Genomic DNA, 19,549 nt, shown 5'->3' with positions numbered 1-19,549 from the left:
GCTCCTCTGTAATATAACCTTTCCACCCTCTCTCTACATTCTGTCCCTGTCATTCAACCCTCTTCCTCCTCCATTTCCATCTCTCCCCCCTTCTCTATCAAGGCCACTTTTTCTCCCTCTCATTAATACACAACTCCTCAGGGAAGAATGTTGTGAAACAATATTAGCCTCCATCCACTTTATGTCCTGCATTTACTCAGTCATAGTCACGAGGCGTTGGTTCTCGCCTAGGTGTACTTGAGGGGGTGGAGCTTTGGCTCTTTGGTCCCGCCTCTTAACTGTTAGTCCATCGAATTTCAATCTCTTTTTAAGGATCTGTGCGGCGGAGCGGTCAGAGTACTGGTTAGTGTCTGGGTGTACGAACACCTGGACCTTCTAGGTTCGAGTCACTTGCTGGGATGGAGTCCTTTGTTTAGATATATACATAATAATACTCGGGTTGTAAACTGATATGCAAATTGACGAATAAATATTTGCATTCCTAGTATAGAATTTGAATCTCTCTCTCTCTCTCTCTCTCTCTCTCTCTCTCTCTCTCTCTCTCTCTCTCCAGAGCATAACTGCCTTGACGACAAACGTTCTAGTGCCTCCCAGGCCCGGGTTAGGAATGTTCAATGCCTTCAAGCACCCGATTACGGGACTCGAGTGCCTCCAAACAAAGGTTAGGAAACTTGAGCGTGTCCAAGGACCGAACTGGGGGTCTTGAATGCCGTCAAGGACCGAACTAGGAATCTCGAATACCTCAAAAGACCGAACTAAGGATCTCTAATGCCTCCTAGGACCAAACTAGGAGACTCGAGTGCCTCCAAAGACCTAATTAGGGGTTTCCAGTGCCTTCAAGGGCCGAATTAGGGGTTTCAAGTGCCTCCAAAGATTAGGGGTTTCGAGTGCCTCCAAGGATTAGGGGTTTCGAGTGCCTCCACGGACCGAGTTGAGGGGGTCTCGAGAGCCTCCAAGACCAAGGTAGGGAGAGACTACTGCCTCCAAGACTAAAGTAAGGAGAAACTAGTGCCTCCAAAACCAAAGTAGGGAGAGACTACTGCCTCCAAGATCAAGGGAGGGAGAGACTATTGCCTCCAAGACCAAGGAAGGGAGAGACTAGTGCCTACAAGACCAAGGTAGGGAGAGACTACTACCCATCAACAGTGAAGGACTTTGTAACTTCCTCAAAATTACGTTGTGAACTTTGTCTTGTAATTTACCCCAAAAAACAATTCTGTGGAAACAAGGCAATTAGAACGTACCTTAGAATTAAAGAACTTTGTCCCTCGAGGAGCTGTTTGGGTGCACTTACCTGTAAACACATGAAAGATAATTATTCCCAAGAATTTGTGACGTCTTCGTAACATTAAATCCTCAAACATACATAATGTAATACCTATACGAATGGTCACATTTTTATCCATATAATCACAAGCAGCTCAAGTGAAGGTGACACTTGAGGGTCGAGGAGTTACCTGCCTTGTGTGGAGGACGGGGGCGCTGAGGAAGGTCGTGTGGGAGGTCAAACAGGTGGTGGTTGACATGACCTGCCACATGGTCGTGTAAGGAGGTCAGGTAGTGGTTGACATGATCGAACACACAAACTTGTCCGTTGCAATCAGAATATATTATGCAATATTCACGAACCTTTCAAAACGTCTTAAACACTCAACACAAGACAAAAAACACTAGACGACGTTTTGCAGCTGTTAACAGGCACGTAATCCTGCCACCAGAGAAATGCCCAGTTTTCCAATGGTATTTCCTACAAAACAATGAACGTTCGCTACAATCATGCTAGACAAGGAACGAGGAATTCAAGTTCACGCGGCACTTATAACAAGAACTGTTCAGTGATAACACATTATCGTTAGTCAACATTTGTTCCTCTGAAACTCTGTGTCCGAACACATGTCTATTTTGTTCTTTAATAACACTTAAGATTTTTTTCCTTTACACTTATCACAAAACACACTTCACTAAGTTGGCGTTGGGCTTAAGGCCCATCAACCACTAGAAGGGTTATTAAGGCCACTACAATCACTACAATTTATACTGATCATCCATCAAAGTACACTTTAGCCCTGTACACAGGACTAAAGGAAACTGTATATACATCTAGAAATGGTATACACTTCTTTGTGTATATGTATCCCAGTGGTGTATATGTATCCCACGTCCATCACCAAGTACAGCAAACGACACACTGAGCGGCCCCAAGCAAGTACAGGGTGCAGAATGTCCTCCTCTCGCAATCCGTCCTCGACTCAAGTCCATTACTTCCAGCGGTCGACCCCACAGACGCATTCATGAATTTTAACATGCTGTTCATTCAAAACAAGAATTTTCTCAAATATAAATTAATATTATAATATATTAGCATATTGTGCATATATAGGCATAGGTTAGGTTAGGTTAGGTTAGGTGTTTAGGTTCGGTTGGCGATTATTTGTATTTGTAGTACGTGGGTGAAGCATTTATAGCGATGTGGTTCGAACAAAACTCGTCAGTGAAGCACTTGTTCCGGAAGTGTTCGAACGAAATCAGTTGTGAGTCGTGTGTAAACCGTGTTTCATTCATAAACAGGGGGTTTGGCAGGTGGATGGAATCTCTTTTGGATCTTTGTTTGGAGGACGGGCTGCCTCTCGAGCTTGGAGCCAACCAAATCCAACCCGTCCTCGACTCAAGTCCATTACATCCAGCGGTCAACCCCACAGACGCATTCATAAATTTTAACATGCTGTTCATTCAAATCGGGAATTTTCGCAAGTATAAATTAATATTATAATATATTAGCATATTGTGTATATATAGGCATAGGATAGGTTAGGTTAGGTGTTCAGGTTCTGTTGGCGATTATTTGTATTTGTAGTACGTGGGTGAAGCATTTATAGCGTTGTGATTCGAACAAAATTCGTCAGTGAAGCACTTGTTCCGGATATGTTCGAACGTCAGCAGTTGTGAGTCGTGTGTAAACCGCTTTTCATTCATAAACAGGGGGTTTGGCGGGTGCATGGAATCACTTTTGGATCTTTGTTTGGAGGACGGGCTGCCTCTTGAGCATAGAGCCAACCCAATCACAAACCCGCTCGAAGCCTCGTGGAGTTTCATCACAGCCAGCAGCCCGTCCTCTCAAGTCAACCCATCCTTGTTAACAAAGGCCAAGTGCTAGGTAATCCGGCCGCCAGTCCCGCTGTTTATGAAGGGTGGACATAAATGACTTGATGTGGGCAAGACCTGTACTAGATAGCGATCATAACACAACCCGGCCTCTTCCTAAGGATTCCCAAAATCAAGAAAACACTCAATTTAGAGTGTCCTCTCCTAACCTACCAGCGGATCCAAGACAGAAACCGGGATATTACATCACTTTCGTGAGCCGCTTCCGTTTTCTAGTACGACAATATTTGGTCGTATGTAACGCATACGGTCGAAATGCGACGTGCTTTGTAAGAGGACAGGTTGGTCCACCCTACAAATGTGCTGGACGGTTCAGAGAATATTTTCGTTTGTGAGAAATTTTTATATAATTTCTGTTTTGGGAAATTCGTTTGGGTTGCCTAGGTCAATATTCTGTAAATCTGGCGCTTATGTACACTGGCGGGAAGTAAGATCCCGCCTAGAACGGTGACACTGGCTAACGCGGGATGCAGCGAGAGACGCGATTGGAGGAAGGTGAGGGCGTCAGCCAATCAACAGGTGACCTGAGCTTGGATACAATAATCCAAGATTTATGTAGTTGAATGTAATGATTTACATTATGTAGATCTAATGATTTATGTAGTTGAATGACTACTTTTTTCCCCAGAAACCGAAGTTACGTCTGAGTATTCCTAGGATTTGGTTGGCTTTTTCTTACTGCAGGTCTCACTTGTGTAACTTGTAGTGATATGTGGATTCAGACGTCTCCAGGCTCCTTTTCTCCTTAAATCTGTTGACAAGTATTGTTTATGATTTGATAGTAGTGATGTGCATTATTATGCCCCACATGCAAAGGTCTTGCATTTTTCTATATTAAAAGGCATCTGTCAGTCTTTTTGAACTTGCTGAATTATTTTCATCTCAACTCCGTACGTGAAGCATTTAGAGTGGTGCGCTTCGAACAGTGGAAGTAAACGAGGCATTTGCCAATGTTTTGTGGCTGGCGGTGAGGAAACAATTTGTCCACTCAAGTAATACATCACATTTTGATGTAAAGATCTTCAACGGACAGAATATGATGTACTGTAAATCACAGCGACTCACTAAAGTTCACGTTTCCTACACATGGGTCCGCGGTTAGGGTAGGTTAGGTTAGGGTCGGGCAATTTAGCACATTTTGTTTGTGACGTGACAATTTGAGCAACCCGTCCTCATGCCAGGCTCGTTAGACCAGCGCCCCCCTAACCCCCCCCCCTCCCCAGAAATATTCAGCCATTTTAACATACTGTGTATTAAAAATTGCTTTGTTCTCATATGAAAATTAACATTATTAAATATTAAATTTATAAGTGAAGTTTATATGTAGGTTAGGTTAGGTGTTTAGGTTTTGTTGGCGACTATTTGTGTTGTAAGTAGTTGGGTGAAGCATTTACAGCGTTGTGGTTCGAGCAGAGGTCGTCAGCGAAGCACTGTTTCATGAAATGATCGAACGTCATCAGTTGTGAGTAGTGTGTACACCGTTTTTCCTTCATAAACAGAGGCGACTGGCGGCCGGATTACCGAGCACAAGGCCTTTGTTTAAAAGTATGGGTTGACTTGAGAGAACGGGCTGCTGGCTGTGATGAAACTCCACGAGGCTTCCAGCGGGTTTGTGATTGGGTTGGCTCATGCTCGAGAGGAAGACATTCTGAACCCTGCACTTGCTTGGGGCCTCTCAATATGTCGTTTGCTATACTTGGTGATGGACGTGGGATACATATACACCACTGGGATACATATACACAAAGAAGTGTATACCATTTCTAGATGTATATATACAGTTTCCTTTAGTCCTGTGTACAGGGCTAAAGTGTACTTTGATGGATGATCAGTATAAATTGTAGTGATTGTAGTGGCCTTAATAACCCTTCTAGTGGTTGATGGGCCTTAAGCCCAACGCCAACTTAGTGAAGTGTGTTTTATGATAAGTGTAAAGGAAAAAAATCTTAAGTGTTATTAAAGAACAAAATAGACATGTGTTCGGACACAGAGTTTCAGAGGAACAAATGTTGACTAACGATAATGTGTTATCACTGAACAGTTCTTGTTATAAGTGCCGCGTGAACTTGAATTCCTCGTTCCTTGTCTAGCATGATTGTAGGGAACGTTCATTGTTTTGTAGGAAATACCATTGGAAAACTGGGCATTTCTCTGGTGCAGGATTACGTGCCTGTTAACAGCTGCAAAACGTCGTCTAGTGTTTTTTGTCTTGTGTTGAGTTTTTAAGACGTTTTGAAAGGTTCGTGAATATTGCATAATATATTCTGATTGCAACGGACAAGTTTGTGTGTTCGATCATGTGGCAGGTCATGTCAGCCACCACCTGATCTACACGACCATGTGGTAGGTCATGTCAACCACTACCTGACCTCCTTACACGACCATGTGGCAGGTCATGTCAACCACCACCTGTTTGACCTCCCACACGACCTTCCTCAGCGCCCTCGTCCTCCACACAAGGCAGGTAACTCCTCGACCCTCAAGTGTCACCTTCACCTGAGCTGCTTGTGATTATATGGATAAAAATGTGACCATTCGTATAGGTATTACATTATGTATGTTTGAGAATTTAATGTTACGAAGACTTAACTAATTCTTGTGAATAATTATCTTTCATGTCTTTACAGGTAAGTGCACCCAAACAGCTCCTCGAGGGACAAAGTTCTTCTAATTCTAAGGTACGTTCTAATTGCCTTGTTTCCACATAATTGATTTTTTGGGGGGGTAAATTACAAGACAAAGTTCACAACGTAATTTTGAAGTTACAAAGTCCTTCACTGTTGATGGGTAGTAGTCTCTCCCTACCTTGGTCTTGGAGGCAGTAGTGTCTCCCTACTTTGGTCATGGAGGCACTAGTCTCTCCCTACCTTGGTCGTGGAGGTACTCGAGACCCTCAGCTCCGTTCTTGGAGGCATTATAGAGACCCCCAATAAATAGGTGTTTGGAGGCACTCGAGGCCCCAAATTCGTTTCTAGGAGGCACTCGAACCCCCCTAAGACATTCCTTGGAGGCACTGGAAACCATTCATCCATTCATTACAGACACTCGAAACCCCTAATCTGTTCCTTGGAGGCACTCGAAACCCTTAATCCGTTCCTTGGAGGCACTCGAAACCCCTATCCGTTCATTGAAGGCGCTCGCAACCCCAAATCCGTTCCTTGGACGCGATCGAAACCCCTAATCCGTTCCTTGGAGGCTCTCGAAATCCCTAATCTGATCCTTGGAGGCACTCGAAACCCTTAATCCGTTCCATGGAGGCACTCGAAATTCCTAATCTGATCCTTGGAGGCACTCGAAACCCTTAATCCGTTCCATGGAGGCACTCGAAACCCTTAATCCGTTCCATGGAGGCACTCGAAACCCTTAATCCGTTCCTTGGAGGCACTCGAGACCCCTAGTTCGGTCCTTGGAGGCACTCGAGACCCCTAGTTCGGTCCTTGGAGGCATTCAAGACCCCTAGTTCGGTCCTTGGAGGCATTCGAGACCCCTAGTTCGGTCCTTGGAGGCATTCGAGTTCCCTATTTCGATCCTTGGAGGCAATCGAGACCCCTAGTTCGGTCCTCGGAGGCATTCGAGACCCCTAGTTCGGTCCTCGGAGGCATTCGAGACCCCTAGTTCGGTCCTCGGAGGCATTCGAGACCCCTAGTTCGGTCCTCGGAGGCATTCGAGACCCCTAGTTCGGTCCTCGGAGGCATTCGAGACCCCTAGTTCGGTCCTCGGAGGCATTCGAGACCCCTAGTTCGGTCCTCGGAGGCATTCGAGACCCCTAGTTCGGTCCTCGGAGGCATTCGAGACCCTTAATTCGGTCCTTGGAGGCACTCGAGACCCCTAGTTCGGTCCTCGGAGGCATTCGAGACCCCTAGTTCGGTCCTTGGAGGCACTCGAGACCCCTAGTTCGGTCCTCGGAGGCACTCGAGACCCCTAGTTCGGTCCTTGGAGGCACTCGAGACCCCTAGTTCGGTCCTTGGAGGCACTCGAGACCCCTAGTTCGGTCCTTGGAGGCACTCGAGACCCCTAGTTCGGTCCTTGGAGGCACTCGAGACCCCTAGTTCGGTCCTTGGAGGCACTCGAGACCCCTAGGTCGGTCCTTGGAGGCACTCGAGACCCCTAGTTCGGTCCTTGGAGGCACTCGAGACCCCTAGTTCGGTCCTTGGAGGCACTCGAGACCCCTAGTTCGGTCCTTGGAGGCACTCGAGACCCCTAGTTCGGTCCTTGGAGGCACTCGAGACCCCTAGTTCGGTCCTTGGAGGCACTCGAGACCCCTAGTTCAGTCCTTGGAGGCACTCGAGACCCCTAGTTCGGTCCTTGGAGGCATTCGAGACCCCTAGTTCAGTCCTTGGAGGCATTCGAGGCCCCCTAGTTCGGTCCTTGGAGGCATTCGAGACCCCTAGTTCGGTCCTTGGTGGCATTCGAGACCCCTATTTCGGTCCTTCGAGGCATTCGAGACGCCTAGTTCGGTCCTTGGAGGCATTCGAGACCCCTAGTTCAGTCCTTGGAGGCATTCGAGGCCCCCTAGTTCGGTCCTTGGAGGCATTCGAGACCCCTAGTTCGGTCCTTGGTGGCATTCGAGACCCCTATTTCGGTCCTTCGAGGCATTCGAGACGCCTAGTTCGGTCCTTGGAGGCATTCGAGACCCCTAGTTCGGTCCTTGGAGGCATTCGAGACCCCTTGTTCGGTCCTTGGGACGCTCAAATCTCCAAATCTTCTCTTTGGAGGCACTCAACATACTTAAGCTGGGCGTGGGAGGCACTAGAATTATGGTCGTGTAGGCAGTTATACTCTAGAGAGAGAGAGATTCAAATTTTGTACTAGGAATGTAAATATTATTCGTCAATTTCGATATCAGTTTATAACCCGAGTATTATTATGTATGTATATCTATGTATTTGTACTCCTTTTTAATATTTAGTTATGCATTTGTGTGTACTGTGTGAATAATATCAGCTGTCTACGGGCTGAAGTGTAGAAGGTTATTACCCGAGCGTGAAGCTGTGTGTTGCGTGTTAGTGATGTATTGATAGATGTATCTTGAAGTTTCTCGAAGGTGAGGATAAAGGCAGCAACCTGTGTTTGTGGGTGTAAATAACTGTTTCGGCTGACTTGCTGAAGTTCGAGTATACTCTGTTTCGCGTCGCCATGCCTGCTCAACCTCAATGACAACTCGATTAGGTAGAGAAATTTAAATCTCAAGTGTTGAAAGGCGATCAGGTATTGATTCTACGTTGCCACTACAGAGAAAAGTGTTTTTGTATGTTGACACACATGCACGCATGCATGTGTGTCCTTTGAAATGCTTAAATGCCTCATCTTTAACAAATACCCCTTAATATGTATTATCACCCATGTGAGCAATTAACCCTTGAAATAACACACGCTCGCTCTTTAACAAATATACGATGATAATGCTTAAACGTCCAAACTTTAACAAAATCCTATGAAATGTAATAAGTGTATTTGAAACCCAGACTGATAAACCTCAAATGTCCTGAAGAAAAGATATATACATATGATGTTAAATGTACTAAGAATATATGTAAAGACTAGTTACCATAAATAGACTTTACAATATATTATTTTAAAAGTATGAGGTCATACAATAAATAGAGGTTAGGGTTAGGGTTGTTGGGTTATGTAAGGGAGGAGTGCTTAAACAACACTTTACCAAGAATATTAGAGATTGGATGCAGAACAGAGGGAAATAGTAACACAAATGGGCTAAGATAAGATAGATAAATTAGTTGAATGTGCGTTTGCCTAATGTTCTGAAATTAGTATATGTGTAAGAAAGTGTCTTACGTGTTTGCAAGAGTTGTGCTAGTTTGTCTGAGTGCTTATGATCTGTGTTAGTACGTCAAGGTATTTACATGTTTGACAAAGTTTATATATTTTGAGTAAGTTTAAGAGAGTTTGTATACACAAGAGAACTTATGAAAGTTTGAGAAAGTGATTAAGTTAATGAACTGAGAGACTGTGTGCACGTGCCAGTCTGTTTTGTTTGTGTGAGTGAACTGATTATTTGTGTAATTTTTGTTAAAGTGAACAAGTTTTTATAAGTTTGCGAGTGTAATTGTATGAGTTTCTACATGTTTCGTATACAAGCAAGTGTATGTGCAAGTCTGTGTTTGAAGGTACAAGTTGGTGCAAGTGGTGGAATACGCTTGTATGTGTAAATGAGATTGTGACATATTTTTGTGTAAGTATTTATGCAATTTATGTATGTGTGTAAGTTTGTGTAGGTTTGTAAAAGTGTGTAAGTTTAGTTTGAGAATGTAATATGAAAGTTCTGGTTTGTATCTGTAAGTATGGGTGTTGACTGTGTAAATAAATGAAGAGTTTGTTTCAGAGAGAATAAGAGGATGCTTTAAATAAGTTATTTTTAAGAAAGTTAGGTTTGGTAAATTATGTAAGTTACAACAGGTGGACGAGGATATGTAAGTTACATCAAATAGGGGAGGCTAGGTAAGATAGGTTATATTATGTTCAAACAGGTAGTGACAATAGGATAGGTAAGTTGGGCTAAGTTACATTAGGATAGGCTAGCACAGGTAAATTAGGTAGGATGATAAATTGTTGATCAGAAAACAGTTTAAGATAAAATGGCTAAGAAAATATATTTTATCAGAATAATTAATAAGCAGAACATGTATGTTTATTATGAAAAAAATTAACTACTTATTTAGAGATGTGTTTTGTGAAAGAGTTATTATGAACAGAGATGTGAAACATAGTAAATGCTGATAACATGGTGGTCTTAGTACCTTCGTATTAAATTGATAGAAAGTTTTTACTCAGTTTTACATGACATATAAGTTTATTATTACAAAAAATTGTACATATTTAGTTTGATATAGTACTTAAAAAATTTTGCAACTATGTAACGACTTGTCTTACAAAAGTGTTATGATTACATAAAAAGTAATGAAAAAAGACACTTGTGGCTACATATTTATTGAATGAAGAACAATGTTTCTTACAGTGACAGTATTATTTGATGTACAAATTAGTTCTAAAGAGTAAATCTTTATATAAAGTCATGTTAAAGATTAAAAATGTTAATTAAATTATATTGGAACGTATTATTTTTGTCTTGAAGAGATTATTTGAAAGCACGAAGAAGTTTAGAGAGTATCCTTCTTAAGTAAATACAACAGAGAGAGGAGATTTTAATGCATGAAGAGTGATCTTGATGACTCTGAGTGAGTCTTTTAATGTGTGAAGATGTCTTGGAAAGATTCGTTAATGTACGAAGTTGTCTTAGAATGTTTCTTTAATGCACAAAGATGAGTTAGAGATTACCTTTATGTCTGAGACTAACTTTATATGTCTCCGAGCATAACTTTTGATGGCATGATGGTATTGGAGAATAAAAGCGACATGTGAGAATCATTTGATACACAAAAATGTTTCAGAGAGTAAATTTAGTTTTAGTAAATATTATGAAGAAATTACCTTTGACTACTTATCATAATCAACGATGCATAATGGTACTTAAGAAAGTGTTGAAAAATGATTAACATGACAATTTTTCATTGAGAGAAATGTTATTGAGAGTATGTTATTATGCTGTATTTTATTATATATCATATAAATACATTGTCCAATGGAAATATTTCTTGTGTCTGTGTCCGAAAAGCTAACAATAATTTTTTTGGGTGTTTTCATTTGTTTTTCTCTGTTTCAATGCGGATTTTGTTGTAACTTACACATATTGGAGAATGTATATCCGGCACTAAGCACGTGAAGTTGGAACGAAATTGGTTAACAAGTTAATCAGCCAGAGGTGGCAGAGGTTGTGACTTTTATTTTTAGGGGGGGGGCAGATTTATTTATAGATTTAAAACACTATTTCCTTTTTCTTTAGGTTGTATTGAGTCATGAGAACCAGATGAGGGCATTATCACTTACATATGGGCAATAACGTTAATGTAATATATATATTTTTGTTATTCCTATATATATATATATATATATATATATATATATATATATATATATATATATATATATATATATATATATATATATAATGTCGTACCTAATAGCCAGAACGCACTTCTCAGCCTACTATTCAAGGCCCGATTTGCCTAATAAGCCAAGTTTTCATGAATTAATGTTTTTTTCGTCTACCTAACCTAACCTTACCTATAAATATAGGTTAGGTTAGGTTAGGTAGGGCTGGTTAGGTTCGGTCATATATCTACGTTAATTTTAACTCCAATAAAAAAAATTGACCTCATACTTAATGAAATGGGTAGCTTTATCATTTCATAAAAAATAAATTAGAGAAAATATGTTAATTCAGTAAAACTTGGCTTATTAGGCAAATCGGGCCTTGCATAGTAGGCTGAGAAGTGCGTTCTGGCTACTAGGTACGACATACATTATATATATATATATATATATATATATATATATATATATATATATATATATATATATATATATTTATATAATATAACCGAAAAGGTAAGATTAATAATTCTAACACGAATTTTCTCAATATTTCTTATGTTTTTCTTCACTGTCAGTGGTAATGGAAATATCAATTATCCAAAATTCATATTTATTTATGGTCTGACGCCTGAACGCATTTAGTAATGGCTTATTACATTTTCGAGGACTTAATTTACAAACAAATTCATCGTACTTATACTCTTTTGGGTAAGGTGATGTTGTACAAAAGTTTTGGGTGAGGTGAGCAAACTTGTGACAAATACAAGACAGAACACGAAACAATGGGTATAACTTGGATATGAGAACATAAGAATGGAAGTAACTGCAGAACCCCTATTGGCCCATACTTCCTCTCGCTGTTTCCATATTGGTTCGGGGTCTTGAAGTGGGTAGAATATAGTCAAGAAATCAGGACTCCACCTGCCAAAGATTATTGGGGAATATAAACCTGGATATGCGTATGGAAATGTCAAGACACACAAGCCTGGAAACCCACTTCGGCCAATCATTAGCCAGATACCCACACCCACGTACAGACTAGCGAAGCGACTCAACGGCCTGCTGACTCCTTATGTCCCTTGCGCTTTCAGCCTGAAGTCGCCAAAGGAATTTGTTGACTTACTGCGGGGCACACGGGCCACATGAATAAGAGCCTCATTGGAAGTAGAATCGCTGTTCACCAACGTACCAGTGGACGAGACAATCGGGATGATAGCCGACAGAGTGTATCGTGATCCAGCCTGTTCTCCTCTTGACATACCAGAAAATATCCTAAGGAAACTACTCCAAGCTTGTACTAAAGAGGCACCCTTCTTGAGCCCGGATGGGCACATGTATAAGCAAGTAGATGGGGTCACCATGGGTTCTCCCCTAGGTGTCCTGTTTGCAAACTTCTACATGGGTACCATCGAGCAAAAAGTCTTAGTCGACATGAACTTGAAACCGGCCATATACTGCAGGTATGTTGACGACATTTTTACACAGGTACCTGATGACAGACATCTGCAGGAGCTGAAGGAGGCATTTGAGCGGAGTTCCGTGCTGCGTTTCACTTACGAGATGGAAAAGGATGGGAAGCTGCCCTTTCTAGATGTAACAGTCATGGAAAAGAGCGGAGGTTTCCACACTGCAGGCTACACTAAGGAAACGAACATAGGAATGTGCCTAAATGGCAAAAGCGACTGCCCAGATAGGTACAAGAGGAGTGTTGTTAACGCATATGTCGACCGTGCTCTCAGCCACAGCTCAGAATGGAAGCAAGTCGACGAAGAACTCTGTAGGGTAAGGCAGGTCCTAGTCAACAACGGCTTCTCCAATGGTTTCGTCGAAGACATCATAAGAAGGAAAGTGAAACGCCATGCAACCTCTGAAGAGACAACCAACACAACACCTATACCCCCTATTAGACTATTTTACAGGAACTTCTGTTCCACAGCTCATAAAACGGAGGAAAGGGTCCTGAAAGATATTGTTAATAGAAACGTTATCCCTACAGACAAAAATCAGAGGATTCAACTGACGATTTACTATAAAACCAGAAAAACGGCCAGCCTACTGATGAGAAACTCTCCAGACACAAAACAGAACGCTTTAAAAGAGACCAACGTCGTCTATGCCTTCAAATGCCCACTTGGGGACTGTAAGCTCCAAAAAAAACAGTATATAGGCAAGACAACAACATCTCTTTCTAGGCGTTTAACGATGCATAAGCAACAGGGCTCCATTAAGGAACATATAATCTCTTCCCACAACCAAACCATCGCCAGAGAAATGCTAGTTAAACAACACAGAAATCATCGATAGATACAGCGATAGCAGGCGGCTTGACGTTTGCGAGGCACTACACATCAAGAAGTCAACACCAGCAATCAACAGCCAATTAATGCACAACTATATTGTACCCACCTCTAGACTCCGCTCCAATATAGAAGCATCAAGAAATATGGACCAATAGGCTTTCTACAATCACTTCTATTCAATACCCATTGTTTCGTGTTCTGTCTTGTGTTGATGAAATTAATACCTTATTAAATACCACCTCACCCCATCCACCTCACTCAAATGTAGATATAAACAAATCGGAGATGTGTAAGTTCTATTCAGTTGTGTAAAGTCTTTGAAAATGTAATAAGTTTTACGAAACACGCTCAAGTGTCACGTCAGACTAGAAATAAAAATTAATTTTGGAGAATTGATTTTCGAATTACCACCAACAGTGAAAAGAAATGTACGAAAGATTGAGAAAATTCGTGTTAGAATTATTAATCTTACTTTTTCGGTCATATTTAATAATATATGTCTATAGGAAAGACTGCTACCAAAATATACTAATATATATATATATATATATATATATATATATATATATATATATATATATATATATATATATATATATATTATATATAATTATAATATATAATTCTTCAACTCTCATCCTCGACCGACTTTTCCAAATGACTGCAAACAGTCCAAATGGGATAGCCCCATAGTGGACAACATCGCCACATCATTGCTGGAGGCAGCTTCCAGGAAGGACAAAGCGCGTCTTCTAGCTGTGCAAGCTCCCCATGCCGGGGACTTCCTGTTGGCAGTCCCAAATTCCGCCTTGGGCACCCACCTGGACCATCGGACCCTAAGTATTGGTGTTGCTCTGCGCCTTGCCGCCCCTATCTCCACCGAGCACCGGTGTATTTGCGGCCATGCACGGGCAGACCAATACGGCAGCCATGGTCTCATCTGTCGTAAGACACAGGGAAAGATTGCCAGACATGAAGCAGTCAATGACATCATCAAGAGAAGTTTGGCTTCAGCTGGGTGCCCAGCACAAAGGGAACCTCAGTTGTGCAGGCCTGACAACAGCCAAAAACGCCCAGATGGAGTCACCCTGCAGCCGTGGAGGGAAGGTAAACAGGTCGTGTGGGACTACACGTATGCATCCACATTGGCTGATACCTATCTACCTTACAGCGCAGCTGAGGGAGGCGGGGCGGCCACCTTCAGGGAGACCCAGAAAACTAACAAGTACAGGGACCTAGAACGTTGTTACAGGTTCGTGCCAATAGGCTCTGAGACTCTGGGCGCCTGGGATAAATGTGCACTTAAGTTCCTGAAGGAGCTGGGCGAGGAACTCATTGGGAAGACTAGAGACCCAAGAGCGGCCAGTTTTATGTTCCAGCGCCTCATTGTCGCTGTTCAGAGGGGAAATGCGTGTTGTATCTTGGGTACGCACCCGACCCCCGAGGAACTGGACGAGGTCTTCGAACACTGATTGTTATATTGTTATATAAGTGTGTGTTTTCTGTAAACTGTAACATTGCAATAAAATAAAATAAAAAAAAATAAAATAAAATAATAGGGGTGGTAGGAGAGGAAAAGATTAAAGTATTCAGTGAGAATCCACAAGGTCTTCTCTGAACACTATTTATTTTCTTCTTCGAGGATGTGGGTCCCTTTAATTAAACCAGTGGTGGTACCCCTATATATATATATATATATATATATATATATATATATATATATATATATATATATATATATATAATGTATATATATATATATATAATATATATATATATATATATATATATATAATATATATATAATATATATATATAATGTATATATATATATAATATATATATATATATATAATATATATATATATATATATATATATATATATATATATATATATATATATATATATATATTTATATATATATAATATATATATATATAATATTTATATATATATATAATATGTGAACAAGCTTGAATGGTCTCCAAGCATATATGTGAATGAAAACTCCACACCCCAGAAGTGACTCGATCAGGACCGCCAGGAGCTATCACCACTTTTTGAATGGTCACTGATGATCGAGTGGTTTAAGGCACAGTGTACACAAGTTGCAATGCGCTCCTGGTGGTCCGGGTTCTAGTCACTTCTGGGGTGTGGAGTTTTCATTCAGATTTTTGCTTGGGGACCATTCAAGCTTGTTCGCATTTGTGTTGCTCACGTGGCCCCATAAAAATGAGGTGATTTGATGAAAAGCTATGCCCAAGATTACCATCAAAGTGCCGTCGGGGTGGTGGTTCAAATAGCCTCTGCTATCACCACTTTTTGTACAGTGACTGATAGTCGAGTAGTTTAAGGCACCGTGTACACCAGCTGCAATGTGCTCCTGGTGGTCCGGGTTTGAGTCATTGAGTCACTTCTGAGGGTCTGGAATTTTCACTCATTCATTCATATATATATATATATATATATATATATATATATATATATATAAATATATATAAATATATATATATATATATATATATATATATATATATATATATATATATATATTATTAAATATGACCGAAAAAGTAAGATTAATAATTCTAACACGAATTTTCTCAATCTTTCGTACATTATGCTTCACTGTTGGAGGTAAATCAAAAATCACTTCTCCAAAATTCATTTTTATTTCTAGTCTGACGCGACACGGGCGCGTTTCGTAAAACTTATTACATTTTCAAAGACTTCACAAATACACAACTGATTAGAACTTGCGTTTCCCTGATTTTATATCTACATTTGAGTGAGGTGGGAAGGGTGATGTGGCATTACATTTGAGTGAGGTGGGAAGGATGATGTGGCATTAACACAAGACAGAACACTAGAGGATATTAATTGGGTATTAAAAGTATCAACAGAAGACAGAACAGAAACAATGGGAATTGAATAGAAGTGTTTGTAGAAAGCCTATTGGTCCATATTTCTTGATGCTTCTATATTGGAGCGGAGTCTTGAGGTGGGTAGAATATAGTTGTGCAATAATTGGCTGTTGATTGCTGGTGTTGACTTCTTGATGTGTAGTGCCTCGCAAACGTCAAGCCGCCTGCTATCGCTGTATCTATCGATGATTTCTGTGTTGTTTACTAGGATTTCTCTGGCGATGGTTTGGTTATGGGAAGAGATTATATGTTCCTTAATGGAGCCCTGTTGTTTATGCATCGTTAAACGCCTAGAAAGAGATGTTGTTGTCTTGCCTATATACTGGGTTTTTTGGAGCTTACAGTCCCCAAGTGGGCATTTGAAGGCATAGACGACGTTAGTCTCTTTTAAAGCGTTCTGTTTCGTGTCTGGAGAGTTTCTCATGAGTAGGCTGGCCGTTTTTCTGGTTTTATAGTAAATCGTCAGTTGTATCCTCTGATTTTTGTCTGTAGGGATAACGTTTCTATTAACAATATCTTTCAGGACCCTTTCCTCTGTTTTATGAGCTGTGGAAAAGAAGTTCCTGTAAAATAATCTAATAGGGGGTATAGGTGTTGTGTTAGTTGTCTCTTCGGAGGTTGCATGGCTTTTCACTTTCCTTCTTATAATCTAGAACATATAATCTCTTCCCATAACCAAACCATCGCCAGAGAAATCCTAGTAAACAACACAGAAATCATCGATAGATACAGCGATAGCAGGCGGCTTGACGTTTGCGAGGCACTACACATCAAGAAGTCAACACCAGCAATCAACAGCCAATTATTGCACAACTATATTCTACCCACCTCAAGACTCCGCTCCAATATAGAAGCATCAAGAAATATGGACCAATAGGCTTTCTACAAACACTTCTATTCAATTCCCATTGTTTCTGTTCTGTCTTGTGTTGATACTTTTAATACCCTATTAATATCCTCTAGTGTTCTGTCTTGTGTTAATGCCACATCATCCTTCCCACCTCACTCAAATGTAATGCCACATCACCCTTCCCACCTCACTCAAATGTAGATATAAAATCAGGGAAACGCAAGTTCTAATCAGTTGTGTATTTGTGAAGTCTTTGAAAATGTAATAAGTTTTACGAAACGCGCCCGTGTCGCGTCAGACTAGAAATAAAAATGAATTTTGGAGAAGTGATTTTTGATTTACCTCCAACAGTGAAGCATAATGTACGAAAGATTGAGAAAATTCGTGTTAGAATTATTAATCTTACTTTTTCGGTCATATTTAATAATATATGTCTACAGGAAAGACTGCTACCAAAATATACTAATATATATATATGTATATATATATATATATATATATATATATATATATATATATATATATATATATATATATATATATATATATATATATTAGTATATTTGGTAGTAGTCTTTACTGTAGACATATATTATTAAATATGACCGAAAAAGTAAGATTAATAATTCTAACACGAATTTTCTCGATCTTTCTTATGTTTCTTTTCACTGTTGATGGTAATTGAAAAATCAATTCTCCAAAATTAATTTTTATTTCTAGTCTGACGCGACATTTGAACTCGTTTCGTAATAACTTATTACATTTTCAAAGACTTTTAGTTTACAGACACACAACTATTACCTGCAAACACTAAACAGAGTTCTTACTTATGCTATGATTTAAACAGCTTTCATTTTTCGTTTTATACCCGCATTTTGGGTGAGGTGATATGTTACAACAGTTTTGGATGAGGTGAACAAAACTTTCAACACAGGATAGAACACGAAACAATGGGTATTGAAGGTAAGAATGGAAGTAATTGCAGAGGGCCTATTGGCCCGTATTTCATGAAGCTATAATATTGGGGCGGAGTCTTGAAGTAGGTAGAATATAGTTGTGCATTAATTGGCTGTTGATTGCTGGTGTTGACTTCTTGATGTCTAGTGCCTCGCAGATGTCAAGCCGCCTGCTATCGCTGTATCTATCGATGATTTCTGTGTTGTTTGCATCACATTTCACTGGTGATGGTTTGGTTGTAGGAAGAAATTATATGTTCCTTAATGGAGCCCTGTTGCTTATGCATCGTTAATCGCCTGGAAAGAGATGTTGTTGTCTTCCCTATATACTGAGTTTTTTGAGGCTTACAGTTCCCAAGAGGGCATTTGAAGGCATAGACGACGTTGGTCTCTTTTAAAGCGTTCTGCTTTGTGTCTGGAGAGTTTCTCATGAGTAGGCTGGCCGTTTTTTTGGTTTTATAATAAATCGTCAGTTGTATCTTCTGATTTTTGTCTGTAGGGATAACGTTTCTATTAAGAATATCTTTCAGAACTCTTTCCTCCGTTTTATGAGCTGTGGAGAAGAAGTTCCTGTAAAATAGTCTAATAGGTTGTATAGGTGTTGTGTTAGTTGTCTCTTCAGAGGTTGCATGGCGTTTCACTTTCCTTCTTATGATGTCTTCAACGAAACCATTAGAGAAGCCGTTGTTGACTAGGACCTGCCTTACCCTACAGAGTTCTTCGTCGACTTGCTTCCATCCTGAGCTGTGGCTGAGAGCACGGTCGACATAAGCGTTAACAACACTCCTCTTGTATCTGTCTGGGCAGTCACTGTTGGCATTTAGGCATATTCCTATGTTTGTTTCCTTAGTGTAGACTGCAGGGTGGAATCCTCCGCTCGTTTCCATGACTGTTACATCTAGAAAGGGCAGCTTCCCATCCTTCTCCATCTCGTAAGTGAAGTGCAACACAAAATTCTACTCAAATGCCTCCTTCAGCTCCTGCAGATGTCTGACATCAGGTACCTGTGTAAAAATGTCGTCAACATACCTGCAGTATGTATGGTACCACCACTGGTGCAATTATAGGGACCCACAGCCTCAGAGAAGGGAACACAGAGCATTCAGGGAAAAACTTGCCATTTAACTGTGAATACGTAAGAGTGTTCGCTTCTCCTACCACCCCCCTTTTTTACGGTGTACACTTTATTATGCAAGGTTATACAGTTACATATCTGATTTTATACAAAAAATTAACATTAAGAGGACACAAAAAAAAGTTCGCTTCCTAGAGGCTGTAGATTTCCTTGAACTCCTCCGACGCCGGGCAGGAACCGAGGATGCAGCGAGCATTCCCCCTCTGGATCGCGACACTGAGGCGCTGAAAGAGAAAACTTGCTGCTCTAGGGTCTCTTGTGGTGTTA

General features: G+C 40.6%; 1 protein-coding gene across 3 annotated transcripts in view; it reads left to right on the top strand.

Moving 5' to 3' along the window:
• The first annotated feature begins 4,678 nt into the window (after window positions 1-4,678).
• The window catches only part of LOC138372518 (uncharacterized), a 59,754-nt gene continuing 44,883 nt past the window's right edge, over window positions 4,679-19,549 (top strand). Inside the window, exons 1-2 of one of the 3 annotated variants that reach the window (XR_011230886.1) lie at window positions 4,680-4,931; window positions 5,285-5,622. The gene's annotated coding sequence lies outside the window, so the exon portion shown is untranslated. Of the gene's footprint in view, window positions 5,627-19,549 lie in introns of all 3 variants that reach the window. The other 2 variants (XR_011230884.1, XR_011230885.1) reach the window with 2 other exon arrangements.

This window comes from Procambarus clarkii, chromosome 39 (genome assembly GCF_040958095.1).
Source record: "Procambarus clarkii isolate CNS0578487 chromosome 39, FALCON_Pclarkii_2.0, whole genome shotgun sequence".
NCBI lineage: Eukaryota > Metazoa > Arthropoda > Malacostraca > Decapoda > Cambaridae > Procambarus > Procambarus clarkii.
This window is presented reverse-complemented; position numbering and strand designations above follow the sequence as displayed.